We start from the raw sequence: 18,346 nt of genomic DNA, 5'->3' as shown, positions 1-18,346 counted from the left end.
GTTAACTTAGAATAAACATACTATTTCCTTCTCTCTTCCCTTCTTTCCTGTCCTCTCCTACGGGCTCCTCTCCACACCTTTTCTATCTTCCTTTTGTGTTCTAAAGAATCTTTTAGCAATAACAGGACAAGGATAAAGATATTGGAGTGATATTGTTTATTACCTGTGAACAGTAGTTTATACTACTGTTAATAATAGTGTATATACACCAGGTTTCTGTTTTGTTGAATTAATTAAGGCAGAGAAGTCAAATAATAACCCCTTAAAACATTCTGTATCATGACCTTGGTGGTGGTTTCAGTACTCCACAGATTTGTCAGAACTCATCAAATTTTACACTTAAGTATATATTATACCTCAATAAAGCTGACAGAAAGGAAATAGAAAGGTCAACCATAAGCAGTTTAATTGTGCAGGAAGAAGTGGCCTACTGCCCTCCAGCTGGAGAAGTTTTACCAAGCCTAGACGGTCCTGCAGGATGGCATTTACCATGGAAAAAGTGGAGAGATGTTATTAACAAGCACATCACAGAATTCAAGTAGATTTTACAGTCTCTGATTTGGTCTTGGAAACCAAGTCATGTGCCTTAGCATAAAAATGAAAATGGCAGTAACAACCAAAATTCAAGGGATTTTGAAAATTATGAGCATAGGATCAACATGGTGAAAGATAGAAATTTGACATTTAGCTTTCTGCTTAAAAACATTCCAGTTTTTAACAAAGATCAGTAATATAAAAATGGTAGATGATACCATCTCATACCCATTAGAATGGCTACTATCAATTAAAAAAATAAAAACCAGAAACCGGAAAATAACAAGTGCTGAAAGGATGTGGTGAATTTGGGAACCCTTGTGTGCTGGAGGTAGGAATATACAGTGGTATGGCCATTATGAAAAACAGTATAGCAGTTCCTGAAAACATTGAAAATAGAATTATGATATGATCCAGAGATTTCACGTCCAGGTTTATACCCAAAAGAATTGAGAGCAGGAACCAGAACAGATATCTGTAAACCTGTGTTCACAGCAGCAGCATTATGTGCAATTGCCAAAAAATGAAAGCAACCCAAGTGTTTATTAACAGATAAGGAGGTAAGCACAAGGTTGTATATACATAAAATGGAATGTTATTCAGCCTTAAAAAGGAAGAAAATCCTGTCATATGCTACAATATGCAAGAAACTTGAGGGGATTATGCTCAGTGAAATAATCCACTCACAGAAAGACAAACACTATGATTCCACTTATATGACATACCTAGAGTAGTCAAAATCACACAGATGGAAAGTGGAAAGGTGATTGCCAGGGTTGTTGTAGGGGAGGGGGAGACATGGGGGGGAGAACATTGGAAGAGACTTCTGTTTTCTCTAGAGAGGGAGGATTCAAGCAGGCGGCTTGCATGGGATTGTAGACTCAACTTTTCAATGCCTCTTCCATTCCTCCAATGATAAAAGGAGGCACTTGGTAATTAAAAGACTCCCTAGCTGTTGAACAGAAGTAACAAATAGCAACATGAGGAAAGGAACAACAAAGAAAGTGGCTGAGAACAGCAGGAAGTTCACAAAAGCAAAGTTACAAACCATTTGATAAGTGGGAGAAGGAAATGGTGAATTCAAAAGTTGTAAAACAAAGGAGTGACAAAACATTTGAGCAAGAAAGAACAAGATATTCTACAGAAACGTGCTGGGGTCTGGGGTTTTTAGCTGATGAACAGAGCTATTGACTGGCCAACATTTTATCGAAAAACACCATGTTTTCCATAGGTATCCAATGTTTATTGCCTAAGTATTAGTTCTGAGGATACACCCAGCAAATTATAATATTCATAAGCAGATGTTTTGTAAATGGAAGTCATGGATATGCCCACAGAAACCAAAAAGCAGAAAGTCACATTGTCCAGATTAATATATTTTGAGATTCTTTTTAATGAAAATTCTTATTTATTTTGTGTCAGAAGAACACCAGGGAATAAAATTATTTTGAAAAGAGGCTAGGTGGAGTACAATTCATAGTCTTCCTCAAAATGGGGAAAAAAGTAATTGTATCCAAACAAATTTTTATATCTAGTTATTTGAGGTAGTACTTAAGTCTTTCCTAAAATGATTATTCAGGGAAAATTATTCAGTTGGGATTATCCTTACTTTCTATAACTCCTTTTTTTTTTCCTGGTATGTGGCTTTAAGCCAGTCTTCTGATTCTTAGAATGCTCCAAAAAAAAAAAAAAAAAAAAATGAATTAAGGAAAAGGAAAGAAAATTCAAATAAGTCAATGGGGCTGCTTGGCAGTAGTGAACAAAAAGCATGTGATTAGGAAGGGGCTGAAATGAACTAAAAGCAAGGCAACTGCTTTTTTCAATAATACTATTTCTATCCTCCATTTCCATAGAAGAAAGCAAGCTAAAATGGTATAACAAAAATAGTGAATATTTATCAGACTAAGTGTATGATGTGCCAAGGCCAGTCCTAAGTGCTTTGTATGTACAAACTCATGTAATATTCACAGCAACCCTGTAAGGAAGATATCCGTAAGAGCCGATTGTTACACTTTCAGGAATTTTGTGAGCCTGTTGTTGGTAGCTTGAAATCAGTCATTGTGACAGTACTTACATCATGGAAATTAAAATATGCTACAAATCCGAGACTTTAGGGTGAGAGCCGTTTGTTAAACATCTTCCAGAACAAAACTGCTATTGCCTTCATTCACAGATGGGTAAACCGGGGCACAGAAAAATTGAGTGATTTGCCCATAATCATGCAACTAGTAGTTGGTGGAGTTGAAATTTTATCCTAGGCAACACCACCTGGGAGCCCAAGCTTTCAGTCATCATGTTACACTGCTTATGATATGACTAAAATGCATTGGCTAGATTTACAAAGCCTGGGTCCCAATTTGGACTCGTCTGCTACTCACTGTTAAAGCTGTCTGTCTCAAGACATTTCATAATAGAATGCTTCACATTTATCTCTACTATATCATAAATAAAATATATTATGTGAAAATGCAAAATAAGCCTTGATTCTTTTCATTCCTTTCTTTCCTTTTCCTTTCTTCTTCTTTCTCTTTCCCTTCCCTTTTTTCTTCCCCTCCCTCCCTCTCTCCTACCCTCCCTCTTTTCTTTCCTTCCTTCCCTCTTTTCTTTCCTTTCTCCTTCCTTCCTTCCTCCCTTCCTCCCTCCCTCCCTCCCTTCCTCCCTTCCTCCTTTCCTTCCTTCCAACACTGATTATGTCTATGGTATTGAGTAGGATATATGTGAATCTTGCGGGACTTTTGGCAGCATTTAAGGAGGACTGGAGTGAATTTTCTCCCTAATGCTTTCTCATTATCATAGAAAGCAGAACAGCTGTGCTGACAATGGGCACCATCATCATCATTAATAAATATTTATTGAGGGCGCCCTTTGTCCTGAACTCTGAGGACATATTAAGGTAGAAGATAACCGTCTTGGAGCTTGTCAAGCAGAGTGTTCTCTTCTCTTTCTGCCTCTAGCTGCATCTCTACTAACAGTTGGATCTCCATCGCTCTGAGAATCATCATGGTTTCAGGTTTCACCAGGAGACTGGTCTCTGGGCTTCATTAATTATCTCTTGGTTTCTCAAAGCCTAGAGGGGATAACTGACACCTTACTGTTGCTACTCAATTCTTTATTTAAGTTCTTAGCTCTTTCACCATCTATGTAACCAATTCCCTGAATTAAATTCCTTCTGTTTTCCTGGTTGGACCCTGACTGATACAATTCACTGTATAAGTATGTGTATAACAGGTCATGATACATAATACATTTCTTACTTTGAGCGGTTAATAAAAGTTTGCACGTTAGCATGCAATGGATGGTGCTGAGCCCATTTCTTTAGTTGGTCACTGACGGCTATCAGTGAGTTGCAGAACATGATCTTGGAGACATTTTTCTTCTTCTTTTAAGGGAAACTGTTATATAGCAAATGGTTTACTGACTGGGAATGTGGACACCACCATTCTAATCTTAGTGGGTGATCTTGGGTCATCCATTCAAACATGTGTTCCAGTGTATTATGTTTACTTTATGCATGGAACCAGAGGTTTTGAGATTGATATGTATTTTTTAAACCAGTGGTTATTATAAGAACTTTCAATGGTACCATTTTAAGTAAGACTGATACATAGTCTGCAATAGCTTAAAGACCAGTGATGATAGCATTTGAAGGCTGTTTAAAAGAATAGTCATTTATTTAGAACATTAAATTATGCTTTCACTATTATTTTCCTCAATTAGTAAGTAGTTATTTATGATGTTAGCATTAGAAATAATAGCTCAACATTCTGGTCTTAAGTTCTTGGGAACATAATTGACACTGATATGGGCCAAGAGAACTGCAGAATATTAGGTAACTGTGGCTACAGGTAATGTCAGTTGATAAATGTCATCATAAAATCTACCCCTGATAAGTGGATATATTTTTAAAGTATTTTAATAAAATATAGGTAAAGGTGAGGTCAACGTCTTTAAGATTCAAATATACCCTCAAACCCTAAGTCCTAAGTATTAAACAACCACCAAAAAGTTGTATATTGTAATGTTTTTAATCTGATCAGAGAATTCCTTGTTTTCCCCCCATATTTAAGGAAAGTCTACTATTGAAAGGTTCCAAATAGTCTTAATAATAAAATTCCAACAGGTATCACAATGTCTCTGGTTAAGATAAGCAATTGAATATGCACAGTTCCAGATCAAATGTGAGCTTTTCCTTTATGCCCAACACTCCCTGAAGTCAGTGACTGTTCAGTTGAGTTTATCTGGAGGGGAGATAAAAGTTTCCTGCCCAGCATTAAACCTTGCCCCATGCAGAATCCAGAGGCTTGCAACCCTTTCCTGAAACTTCTTATATTTGTTTTATATATTCATCACTTTCTGGCTGGTAACACCATTGAAAACTAAAATAAAGTCATACCGTTGTGGAATGTATTTTGTCCCTACCTGTGGAGAAACTAACTTTATTTTTCTCCAAAGCAGAATATTTATTTTGGGTTTTTAAAGAGTCATCTAAAGTAATTTCAATAGCTGTGTCTGCTTTGATATATTCCTGGCTTATTTTCTACTCATCTCTTGAATTTACATAGAACTTCAAGTGTAGAAAACAGGACTGAAAAAAGACAATAGTGAATTGTGCTTTTGTGTACTGAACTTGAAGTAAGAATCTGGTGGGTGACATAACATAAGCCAAGCTAGAAAAGGGTCACACACCAACAAAAAGCAATGAATAGTAACTGAAAAGATAAGCCCAATAACAGCTGAAGGTGGTCAAAAAGTAAAATACTATAATAAAATATCATATAACAGCATGGGAGATGAATACATGGATTTAGCTGAGGGGCTTAGAGGTAAGCTACAGTGTTACATTGGTACCGAAGCACATTATCAATCAGAGAAGCACAGCACAGAACAAAGGGTAGCAGGTACAATGGCCAAACAAAAGTGAAAATATCTGAACAATTTACGACAGAAAATTTGAGAACCTGAGTTCATGTTCTGATTCCTCATGTACAACTGCCCAAAGATGTGTCAAAACCTCAAAGACATATTGATGACAACACAAAAAATTCTTTCTAGTCTAGTCAACAATATATAATGCAGTATTATTGAGGAAATGCTTTACAATAAACTTATCCTCAGAAAGCCCATCTCTGGAGATAAATGGAGTCCTTCTTTGGGCAGTTAGAATGCATCTGGTTTACCTAAAGAAACACTGAATTAGGATTTTAAAGGGTAGATATGTTTGGATATATAAAATGTGCACACTTAGTTTTACAAAAGTTATGGAGAGGATTAATTTCTTATCAGAAAATTATCCTAGGTTATTGAGGCTGCTGATACCTCTGGGTCAATGACTCTTACCCCTTTCTGGGAAGATCCCCTTGAGAATCTGATGAAATGTACAGACTCTGTCTGCAGAAAGCATACATTAACACGATCCTAGGATTTTGAACACAGTTTCAGGGGATTCTTAGATGTTCCAAAGATCATTTGTATTCCACCCCCATCAACCCTCCATCACGGATTAAGAACCCTGTACTGATGACAAATTTTGGGGCAGTTTTTACGTGAGCAACACAGATTACTCTGAGTCTGGAGTTCTACCAAGCTTAGTTAAAAATTCTGACTTCATCATTTAGTCATCTCCAAGTTGTTTAATCACATCCCCCTTACAGTTAAAAAGCAAAAAAAAAAAAAAAAAAAGAGCATGATTTATGTATATTTATTCATAACACATGTATTCATTATTAATATATTATGTGCATTATAAAACATACACAAAATAAAAATTGTAAAAGAATAAGATGAATAGAAAATTTTCAATTATCTTGCTAAGCATGCTATCATACAATCAATAGTATCTCAAGGAAAAATACATGCTTAGATCAGAATTAATCATTTATGAAAGTTAATATAAATCCAAATTTCAAATAGTCCTGGAAAATTATGAATGTTTTTGACCTATTTCTTTTTTTTCTTTTCTTTTTTTTTGGTGAGATGGAGATTTACTCTTGTTGCCCAGGCTGGATTGCAATGGCATGATCTTGGCTCACCGCATCCTCTGCCTCTCAGGTTCAAGCGATTTTCCTGCCTCAGCCTCCCGAGTAGCTGGGATTACAGACATGTGTCACCACGCCTGGCTAAGTTTGTATTTTTAGTAGACACGGAGTTTCACCGTATTGCCCAGGCTGATCTCGAACTCCTGACCTCAGGTAATCCGCCTGCCTCGGCCTCCCAAAGTGCTGGGATTACAGGCGTGAGCCACAGCGCCCGGCCTGACCTATTTCTTGTTAGATCTACTTAGGCTGTCATTGTTTTACTCCTCAATTTGGCTGGAAAAGAGTTCTCAGAGGTTAAACTGGCAAATTTGATCCTGATTTTCACCTGTGCTTATATTATTGGTATTATCTCAATCTTCTATTTCTTCACAGAAATTGTTTTTTAAGCCACGTGCTCCCCAAATAAGAGAGTTGATTGATATAGGCCGGGCGCGGTGGCTCACGCCTGTAATTCCAACACTTTGAGAGGCTGAGGTGGGCGGATCACGAAGTCAGGAGATCGAGACCATCCTGGCTAACACGGTGAAACCCTGTCTCTACTAAAAAATACAAAAAATTAGCCGGGCATGGTGGCGGGCGCCTGTAGTCCCAGGTACTCGGGAGGCTGAGGCAGGAGAATGGCGTGAACCCAGGAGGCCGAGCTTGCAGTGAACAGAGATCAAGCCACTGCACTCCAGCCTAGGCGACAGAGAGAGATCAGTCTCAAAAAACAAAAACAAAAACAAAGACAAACAAACAAACAAAAACTAGATGATATAATCTTAAGAATTTATTTAACGTGGAACCTGTAAAATTAAGGCAATATCAATGCTTAAAAAGATGTCAATGACAATGAAAGAACCAGAAGGTGCCAGTATCACCCCTCTGCCTGTGGCGCTTTTTGTTTTTCAGTACTCTTCAGCTACACTACATGACACATGACCAGTTTACTTAGGGACCATGTAAAACACTCTAGGGTCAAGGGTCAATGAGTATAATAAATATATATAAAGCTCTTTTTTGTCCTTGCATCATTACTTTTTTCAATTATTAAAGAAAAAAGAAACAGATTTTCTTCTGTTCTTCCTATATCACAATAAATTGTCTTGGTCACTCCGCTTTGGAGATCCCTGCCTTAGGCAAATTACTTCCTGATTCTCAGTTTCCTCACCTGTAAAATGGAGATGAAGTCATAGATCTCATAGGGTTAAATGGATTAAACAACATATGTACAAGTCTCTGTACAACTTCAGGCATGTAATTTAAAAGAGAAATAAAAAGGAGCTGCAATTATAATTATTACTACTGTATTAAACAATTGCCATGTATGCACTCATGTTACTCCTAGCCTAATTTAAAAACAAACAAACAAAACCTCTTGTTGGTGCTCTTTCTATGACTACAAGAGCTGTAGCTTCTCCTCATCTTCCCATATCCCCCCTCCCCAAAACAAAACAAAACAAAACAAAACAAAAACCAAAAACATTTTCCAAGCCTTTTCAAGCCTTGGCAGATAATGTAAAGATTCGGAACACTTATTGATGTTGTTCATTAACATGATAATTACTGATAGTGAAGACCTGCTAAATTTTCTATGTCAGGTAATTTTATTATCTATCTCTCATCCTTTCCTTCAACAAAGTTTTTTTTTCTTTCTTTTTTTTTTAAATACAATGTGCTAGGTATTAGGCTAATTGCTGAGGTTTCAAAGATGAATTGAAACACCCTCCAGGCACTAACCATCTAGAGGACAACACCAAACAAATAATTGCATCAAAGTGATAAGTGCTATAATGGAGGCGCACACTGGTTGCTATGGGAGCAGAGTAGGACAAGCAGCTTCCTCTGCCTGGGGAGAACAGGGAAGACCACTAGAAGGATTCTGGGTCATAGTTGAGTTTTGAGGATGTGGGTTGAGGATCTGCACTTCAGTAAGAGGGGAGAATGTCCAATGTGGTCACTTAGGAACCAAACGGTAGACAGGTTTTCCCTGAGCCCAGGCATTTTTGGCGGCAGGGTCAACAACGCTGGTAGAGACCTGTCTATGCACAGCCTAGGATAACATGCCAAGAAGTTTGAAACTTACCGTAAAATGGATTGGGAATAGACAAAGGATTTTAAGCTAAAGAACGATATAATCATAAAGAGAATTGGGGGTGGTATTTTGGGGGAATGATTGTGAAAAATATAATTTATTGAACATGCCCATTAGAAAAAAAAGAGAGAGCGGGGTGTAGTGACTCACGCCTGTAATCCTAGCACTTTGGGAGGCAGAGGCGGGTGGATCACTTGAGTTCAGGAGTTGCAGATCAGCCTGGCCAACATGGTGAAACCCTGTCTCTACAAAAAATACAAAAATTAGCTGGATATGGTGGCGGGCACCTGTAATCCCAGCTAATCGAGAAGCTGAGGTTCGAGAATCCCTTGAAGCTGGGAGGCGGAGGTTGCAGTGAGCCAAGATCCCGCCACTGCACTCCAGCCTGGGCAATAGAGCGAGATTCTGATTCAAAAAGAAAAAAAAAGAAAAAAGGAGAGAGAGGAGTGTTTACTTCTATAATAAATTTACTTGTTATTTCTAAACTATTCTTTAAATTAAATGTCAGCTGATTCAATTTGTAAAATCTTGGTTCCCATTACTGAAGATGAAATACTCACTGCCTAAATGGTCTTACCTGCTAGTATTTGAAGCTAGGCAACATTTCAGGCAGCATTAACAGTTTGTCTGTTGGGACTAGAAGCTTCCTAACGTTGTGCATGGAATTTTTCTTTATGAGGGTGTTGTATCCAGATACCAAGTTTTAAACCCAGTATCTACCCTATACAGAATGTAACCAAAGCAGACTTACATAACAAGTGAATGTGGCCATACAGACATGAAAAAGTGACTTCTATCTTTTGATACCAAACTAGAAAGAGAAAAGCAAGTTCAGAGAACACATTATGACTCATCAAAGTCCAAAAAGAAAAGCTGCGTGTGAACGTAGCACCCTGTGCTGCCTCCTGGAGTCCTTTTACCCTCCAACCACATTTGCTTTTGTATGATTTTCTGCAAAACAAAACAAAAAAACCCATCATTTTTCTCCTTAACTTCAATTGTTAAATTTCATTTTACCTCAGAGGTGAAACTCATGCTATATGTTCTACAATCTTCTTTTTGTACCAAGTGAATGACGCTGCCTTTTCATTTCTCCTGAGTTTAGGCCTTATTTTATAAAATTCGTAACTGCTAGGGTACAAACTACAAACAAGACGAATTTTTAGAGGAACAACTTGAAGGGTGATGTGGGAAGGTGGTGCTTTCTTAGACCAATGCGAAGGGAGAGGGAGATGCAATATCTATATTTAATCTCTGTTCCCAACGATGTATTTTAATTCCCATAGCTGTGTGTATACAATGCGTGGATACCAACGCCTCCAAGGACGACATCAAAATTTTATATGAGCTGAAGAATATACACATATAACAAAGGGAATGTTTTCTTCTTTACTTTCCCTGTGACAAAATGCCAGAAGGAATGGACAGTTTCTTTCTCCAGGGACTTACTAATTGATTTGTTTTTGTTTTTGTTTTTTTGAGGATTTGCATGGCAAGTGGAAGTAGAATCTTAAGGGGATAAAGGGCATTTATTCACAAGGGAATAAAAGTGAAGTTATCAATTTCTGAAAATTGGCATGTGAGGTCGGCATGCCAGAGAAACAAATTAGACCCTAAAAAATTAAAACCTAATACTCTCAATGTAATAAGCATTGCTATTAGGTTAAATCTCTATATTAGAGACAGCTAGATTATCTGGCTATATTATTAGTTGTGACTTATTAGGCAGTTAGAAGTTAGTATTTATGTTACACTTTTACTACACCACTAATCTTGTTTAAAATTTCTCCCTATATATTTCTCAGTTAATAGTTATACTGGCATATCCTCAGGCAGAAAAACAAGTTCTTACAATGGATCCTTCAGGGCACACTATATTCTATTTCTCTTAGCTGTGTTATCTTTCGTTGTCTTGAGGTTCACTTCAAGACAGACAGAAAATGATGAAGCTAAAGTTAACAAGCAAGTAGCAAGACCTTAGAAAGCTACAGGGTGGGTGATCACCAACACTCCCAGCCATCATGAAAATGCTGCCCTAGTGGGCTCTGCTTCAGCCAGCAGTGGACCAGTGATATAAAGAATTCTTGCTTCTTAATGACTACATGGCAGTATTTGGCGTTCTTTCCATTACTTCTTGTCTTCAACTTATCCAGCCTGAAGTTTTAAGCATCCTAGAACTGCATTTCAGACCCAGTTGCTCAAATGGAGTCAATTTTGCAACAGTAAAATGGTCTTAAGATAGGATTTTACTCTAGGGGGAAAAATCCTCAACCAGATAGTCACAGTGCACTTTGAATGACTAATTTAAGCCATTACATTACGAAATAAGGGATAAATCATACTTTTCATAACACTACTGCATAGGAACAGTTTTAATTTTAAGAGTCAAGCATCTACATTAATCTGAGTCTAAAATAATAGGCCCCTGATTTAAAATCTCCTAACATTCTTTCACACTTCATAAAACTAAAAATAAAATTGTCTCACCAAACACTGACCTATTGGTCCGGCCAAAGTACTGTATTTCAAGGAAAATTGGAGCAAAGAGGTCTCAAAACCGCGACTTGCCAGCAAATTACAATTTGCAGCCTTAATTGGTCTTAAATGCGGGGTGAGAGGGAAGAGACTACGGTCTGTAGAAAATAAGAGATTTATTCCCCTTTTTAAATCAAAACCAGATTCCATGCTTCAGCCACCCCCCAACCCGCCAGCCCCGCCCCCAGGGTTTGTTTTTCCATATTTTTGTATATATTTTAGCGAAGATGGCAGGTGAGGGAAGGTTATAGTGCTGTATCTAGTCCACGAAGTAAACAGAGAGGTTAGGGTGGGTTTACTTATTTATAAGGCGTTCAGGCTCTCAGCTGTTTCTCCCTCGTTGGCATTTGGAAGCTTGCAGTCCTTCAGGGAAGAGACAGATTTGGCAGGAATGTTCTTTGTGCCCGCCTCCCTTTTTTTATTTTTATTTTTTATTTTTTTACCTGGAATAGGGGGCAGATTTATAATGACAGCCTTAGGGAAGGGGGAGAAAAAGTTTCAGCCGGCACGACAATGCCCGTTTTTTCCACAGTCAACACTGTGCCACAAACAGCTTTGGTGCCACTCGGAGCCCGTCCCCCGTCCCCTCCCTTTCTCTCTGCAGGCTCGCACTGGCAGGCGGAGGCACAGTTAAATTCCAGCACCTTCTCCACATACCCCCAAACTACTACGCGCTATTACTACGGCTGCCCTCCCTTTTTGCTTCGCCTCCTCCCCTTCCCCAGTCTCCCTGGAGGAGCCCCGCAGCGCCCGAGGAAGAGGACTGCCAGGGAAGGGATAGCGAGCGCCCAACTCCAGCAGGGCTTGGGGCTTTCTGCATCCTGCGCAGTTTCTCTGCTCCAGGCACAAACGCGGCCCGAGAGCCGGCGCCTTGCAGTCACACACGGATCCACGCATACAGTAGAGCTGTCTAGATCCACATTCTTGCACACCGCCCCCTCCTCCCCCCGCGCTCCCGGAGTCGCTGAGCTGAGCGAGTGACAGGCGCGTCCCGCCAACCCGCGCCCGGACGGGCAGGGAGGAGCGGCGCGCGGGGCCAACTGCGGCACGTCTTCCGGCGCCCGCGGAGGAGGCGAGGGTGGGACGCTGGGCGGAGCCCGAGTTTAGGAAGAGGAGGGGACGGCTGTCATCAATGAAGTCATATTCATAATCTAGTCCTCTCTCCCTCTGTTTCTGTACTCTGGGTGACTCAGAGAGGGAAGAGATTCAGCCAGCACACTCCTCGCGAGCAAGGTAAATATAACTTACAACTCTTTTCTCCTCTTTCCCCTCCCTTCGGCCGCCCCGCTGCAGCCGCCGCTCCAACCCCTCCGGCACCACGCCGCCTTCGCCCGGGATTATTCATTATTATCCTAATTATTATTTATTGTGCATGTAAGGAGACCAAAACAAACAGGCGGGCCAACCGCCACAACAAAAAAGCCCGCCTCCTCCCCGCGGGCCTCAGGTGGAATGCTCTAACGACAGCTCCCAGGCGGCGGTGGAAGAAACGAGAAAGTTTCAACCGAACCTTGCTGTTCTAATAATAACAGTAATAATTACTACTTCAAGGGGGCAAAGGAGGAAAAAAATCCCAACAAACCACAGCCTTGATCCTGAGTAGGCAGTCAGAGGCGCTGCCAACTCAAGGTTGCAACACACACATTCGGCCAGGTTGCAATCCCCCCATCCCCTTAAAAGTGAGGCAGCGGGGAGGGGGGTGGCAGCAGGAGGGGGAAGGCCTGGGGGACAGGGGAGGAGGATGGAAACGCTACTGTTCATCCCGAGCAACCCTCCCCGGAAGAGTTGGAAGGGGAACGGGAAAGGAGGGCGAGGAGCCCAGGCTGGCGGCGGGGCGCCAACGAACGCTGTTGCCACCCGCTTCCCAGGGACTTGTTTAAAGGGCTCCGGCTGCGGAGACGTGAGCGGATCGCAGCGGGAGAAGCCTGAGCTGACGCGCGAAGGAGGTAGCGGCCACTGCCGCGGGGCCGGTGCGTGCCTGATCGGAGGTGTCACCTCCACTTTCCGCGTTTCCTCCGGCGTGGATGGGGACGCTGATTGGTAGGCAGGCCTTTAGGCAAAGGGGCTGCCAGGGGGCTGCGCCCCGGGCGCTGCGGACGTCCCTGCCTCTGGTACCTGGCGGCAGCGCAGGCTCGGGTGTTAAAGTTCGGGATGTCCGGCCCGGGCCGCACTGCTGGAGGGAAGGGAGGAGGCCCCCAAGGAGGTCAGAGGTGCCCGCCAGCCTCCGTTACCCTGCCCTCCCTCTCCCCGGGTCTGTGTTCTTTTGCTTCGCGTCTTCCCCTTGCTTGCGCCGCGGGAGCTGCGGGCGTGGGGCGCCTGCGATCGTCCGGGTGCTAGGGGCGCGCCGGGACCCAGGAGAGCCACGGCGGCGGCTGCGGGCCGGGGAGGCCATGATCCGGATAATCCTGTCTGCCTGACTGTCACAAACAGGACCCGCGCACCACCGGGCAGCGGCGGTGTCGTTCGCCCGGGAAGGGGAAGGGCTGCGGTGGGGAGGGAATAGGGGGGTGGCGAGGGCGGGAGGCGGGGAGACCGAGTAGGAGCCTCCTCCCAACGATGACACGCACTCCTTCCTTCTCGCTCCCTGCTCAGGAGTTTGCTTTATTCCCATCCCAACCTGGTTTACCCCTTCCTTTGCTCTCCCCCTCCACCCGGCCGTCTTCCCTTCCTCCCGTTTGCGTTGCAAAACACGGCCATGCCATCTGCAAAGGTGTCGCGATGCACTTCCCTAAATAACCGGTCCGGCGCGCCAGCCCCTCGGCGCCCTCCGGCCGCAGGGCGCACACGGAGCACAGTGCTCCCGGTGCCCCGCACCAGGCCTCGCAGCCTGGGTGCAGTTACACCGCGGAGGGCGGGGCGCGGCAGTGCGGGCTCCAGCGGACACCCGCGCCTTGGCCGGGGCACTTGGGCCGGTTTCCGGTACACGCGGGGAAATCGCCTCCTGCCAGTGTCTGATCGCTCGCCTCCGCCTCCGCCTCTGCCGCCTGGATTGCATTATTATTTTTATCCGGGTTGCCGTTTGCTGCGGATGGTGGTGAGCGCGGGGCTGGCTGGGCTGCTTGGGGGGTGGGGTGGAGGGAAGTTGGACGTGGATCAGGCAGGAAAAAAAAAGTTTGGCAGGGCGGCTAAGTAGGGTGGAGGGGTGGGAGGGGGCGGCGAGCTCCCGCGGCTCCAGCCTCCGCGCCCTCCCGGCCGGCGCGAGTGTGTCTGCGCGTGAGTGTGAGTGTGTGTTGTGCGCGCAGGAGCCAGTGCGTCGGGAGCAGCGGCTTGGGCAGCTGCTCCTGCCCGCACCCTCCCCTGGAGCCCGGGGAGGACAAGGCGAGGTTTGGTGGCGAGGGCTGGTGGGGGTGGCGTGTGCGTGTGGTTGTGAGTGTGTGTGTGTGCGCGCGCGAGCGGCGGAGAATCAGGAAGTCACAGCAGCGAAGCGCACACAGCACACAGACATGTTTGATTGCCGTGACATGACGCGCGCGAGGGAGGAAGCGGCAGCGGCGGGGGCCGGGCCGCGGGCTGTGGCGCGGGCCTAGAGCTGCGGCTCGGAGACTGGTTCCCGTCCGCCGGCCGCGCCGCCACCCCAAGCTCCGCGAACCCCGCGCCCCTTTTTGTTCCGCGTCCTCCAGGTAAGGAGCCTGCGCAGCCCTGCCGCCGACTGTGTGCGGAGCTTTCCAGTTCTTTCCCTGCCAGCCCCCTCCGGTCTCCCGGCTCGCCTTTCCTGCAAAGTCAGGCAGGCGGGGGAAATGGGCTCCTTGTCCTCCGATCGATTGCGTGGAAAACTTTCCAGCGGGAGGCACCATGAGGGGGAAGAAGGCCTTGCTGGCCGCTGTTGCTTGTCAGTTCTTTCTCCTCTGGGTCCGGAGAGTGTGAGTCGCTGCGCCCGGGGCTGTTGCACATTCAAACTTCGGGCCTAAACGTACCTCCAACTCTCGCAGGTTTTACTCCAGCAATAAAATAAATATTCAAAGTCGTCCACTAGCTCTTGCTAGGCGTTTGGATTTTTTAAGGGAATGAGGAAGGCTTGGGAATCGAGGGAGTGGGGGTGTTGTGCAGAATCCATTCCTTATTCAATGTCTGCACCGGGTGTTATGTAATTTTAGTAGCACATGGGTGCAAAGCCTAGACTGGGCTTCTCCCCTCCTTTGTTTATATAACTTTTGGGTGAGTTTTGCAAGGTTGTCTCTTTTTTTTCCTCCTCCCTAACCTGATGGAGGTTGGTGCTTTGGAAAAAGCAAAGCGACCTGGGCTAGTAATTTTTTGGAGAGGTGTCATCATTGTCTCCTTTCTGGTCATTATGTAGGCATGTGTGACTTTGTATGTGTACTGTTAGAGCTGAAGGAAGACATTAAGGATACACAGTTTGTTTACTGCATTGAGCGGTTGTTTTTAACATTTCTGCGTTACCAATATCGAATTTCAAACTTCCGTTTCAAAGGACTTAAAATTTACACCTGGTTGTGTGCCTTGCTTGTCTGAACAGAATGCTTGCATAAATAATGAGATTGTTGCTTGGGTGTTGAGTAGCAGAAAATTTCTATCCAACCACCAAAGACTCAGAAACCATTGAGAACCCTAATAATAATTTAAAAAGCCATACCCAATGTTATGTATGTGTATACTTACATATTCACATTCAAATATTTTCAGTAGTATTTTCCATCTGTTATCAGGGGGGCCACAACCAGAAGCTTGTTGGCCAGCCATTGGAGTTTTAGGCTTCCAAGCTACCTCTAGCACACTGGTGAAGTGTTAAGAGGCGTGGCAGATTTGAATCCTAGTTGCTGCATTGTTATGCAAAATGAGACACACTTTTTCTTTGAGGAATCTAATTGCTCTTTTATTCTTCTGGACTTTCTTTCTTTTTTTCCTCAAATGCTTCTTTACAATGCAAATGTTTGCTATTGTAAAGAGGGGATTTAGAGACACCTGTTAGGTCCAAAAGATACTTATTGCGGTAGACTGAGGGGAAAAAAAAAGCAACCCAGTAGATCAGAGGCCCATCTACCTTGGGGGCATCAGAGAGATGCCATTTTTGTAAAGAACATTTAAAATGAATGAGGAATGTGGGGTATCAGAACCCTTGAAGAGGGTGAGGGGAGGGAGGGCTTCCTTCAATGCAGCCTTTCTCTCATGACTTATATCAGTAACAGCCCAGCATCAGGACTAGGTGCACTGTGGTGTTTCACAGAAAATATTCACCACAAGAGCATGTTCAAAGCAGCCTTAGATCTTTTCTTTTGTTCGTTTGTAAAGTGGTTTTTGAGCATTTCTCGTCAAGTTTCTTGAAAAGTGCTTTGACCAACACCTGAGGCTTAGAATTGACAAAAAAAAAAAAAAAAAAAAAAAGTGCCTCGGCTTGTATTATATTGCTAATGCTTGAATTCTATTTAAAGTATTCCTGACATGGTATAACTAGAAAGTAACACTTTTGCAGATAAGTATTTAAAATTTTTTTCTTTTATTAAGTTTAAGATAAATCATTCTACAGGCCAGTATAAAAGCATATCACATCCTTTTCTAAAAGGTAATTGTGATGCTCCTTATATTACTGTAATATTTTGACATTTATTATTATGTATTACAGCAGAGCATAAAAAGAAGAGTTTTATAAATTATAAAAGTGGTGCTGTGCTCCAGTGTTTTCTTGTTTTTTTTTTTCTCCTTTAGAAGTCTTCCTTTGTAAACAAGGCCTTTGTCAAACTCTTCTAGGTCAGCAGCTTTTTGATACCCCAGAGAAATAATAAATCACTATTTATGACATCTTGACATGCTGCCATGAGGACAAGTGAATTATCACATATGTAATACTAAGGACTGTTTCCCAGCATTTGCAAGTGGAAGGAGTGTTGGTAGGACCTGATTTAACCACTTTAAGATTTGATTCTGTTTCTGGTCAAGATGATTTAAGGGACGATAGGGACAGATTCTTTGGTTAACTTGAGTTACCTTAGAAAACTATATGCGTTACATTTCTTTTCTGCTGTATTTCTTGTGAACAGATGAGAAAATTTCCCTAGTATGAAAGCCACATTTGGGGGCTATTTCTGATTTCTCCTTTTTAATGTAAAAGAATTATCTTCTAAATTGTTTTTTTCCCCCCCTTAAATATTGTGTTTTGGAGATGTTTTTGGCCAATAGAGGATGTGAATTTTCTGTCATTTTTGGAAGCGTTCTTATTAGGGGACTCTAACCTTTAGCCGGTTAATAAAGTCATGGGTCATTCCCTAAGTAGTGAATAGAAAATACACATGGTGGTAATTTATTTGATAGCATATTTAGGAAGGCCTGGAGTGATTATTTTTTCTATATAGAAACTTAACGACTTTATACTTACTAGGGACTATAGGAGTCTAAAACTATGTTCTGCCAGAGTCATTATGAAAGAGAGCATATTTATTTACGTAAGATATTTATCATTAAGTTAAATGGGATCTTGCAACCTGGGTTGGCAAAACTGCAGCTTTCTTACTGTTTATTATGACTTTATTATTACCCATGTCAATATAGCACTTTTCCTTGAAAGTGTAGGATATGTTAAAGAGAGCTTTTAAGTAGTAAAAGTTATAAATATATCGTCAAAGATGCTTGAATAATTGTACCTCAGAAAAACATACAATAGAGCCAATGAAATTCAGGAACAAAATAGCTGGTCTTTTGAATGTTTGATATAAACACCTCATTAATTTACACATTTGGAGTGATGGTTTAGATATGGAATACAAGATTTTGGCCTGAAACTCTGACATAATGTCCTTCTGGACTTCTGGGTTTGTAATACATTATATAATTGAAGCCTAGTATGAATTAGGATATTTTATTAGATAGCTACGACTTCCAGAATATTTGAACAATTGTAATCTGGCTATATACCTGTAAGATTTACAACATTTTTTAAAACCACAATATTCTATAGTATTTTTAGGTGGATTAGTATCAATTTAAGTATCAATCTTATGCCAGTATGTCATCTACATCTATGCAAGCACTAATATTTTAGAAACTTTTTAGAAACTGGCCTAATTTAAATATGGGCTGGCCCTTTTGTAAGTTGATGAATGGGACCCACAGAAGTTGAAATAATATTTGAAGTTTGAAAACCATTAAATATAATTGAAACTCCCTCCTTTAAAAAAAACAAAAACAACTAAACTCAGAATTTGGAATTCAAAATTAC

At 42.3% G+C, this 18,346-nt stretch overlaps 1 protein-coding gene across 10 annotated transcripts in view; it reads left to right on the top strand.

Annotated features, from left to right (window-relative positions):
• SMARCA2 (SWI/SNF related BAF chromatin remodeling complex subunit ATPase 2) overlaps positions 1 to 18,346 on the top strand; it is a 213,165-nt gene that overhangs the window by 22,383 nt on the left and 172,436 nt on the right. For 4 of the 10 annotated variants that reach the window (XM_055351086.2, XM_031014359.3, XM_055351085.2 and 1 more), the window contains exon 1: positions 12,249 to 12,411. The exons of 1 other annotated variant lie outside the window; for it this stretch is intronic. The gene's annotated coding sequence lies outside the window, so the exon portion shown is untranslated. Of the gene's footprint in view, positions 1 to 12,248; positions 12,412 to 12,938; positions 13,219 to 13,752; positions 14,213 to 14,388; positions 14,799 to 18,346 lie in introns of those variants that run through there. 5 more of the 10 variants (XM_055351082.2, XM_031014358.3, XM_031014357.3 and 2 more) reach the window with 5 other exon arrangements.

Source organism: Gorilla gorilla, chromosome 13 (assembly GCF_029281585.2).
Source record: "Gorilla gorilla gorilla isolate KB3781 chromosome 13, NHGRI_mGorGor1-v2.1_pri, whole genome shotgun sequence".
In the NCBI taxonomy this organism is placed as follows: domain Eukaryota; kingdom Metazoa; phylum Chordata; class Mammalia; order Primates; family Hominidae; genus Gorilla; species Gorilla gorilla.
The sequence above is the reverse complement of the archived record's forward strand: the minus strand, read 5'-3'. Positions and strand labels throughout refer to the sequence as shown.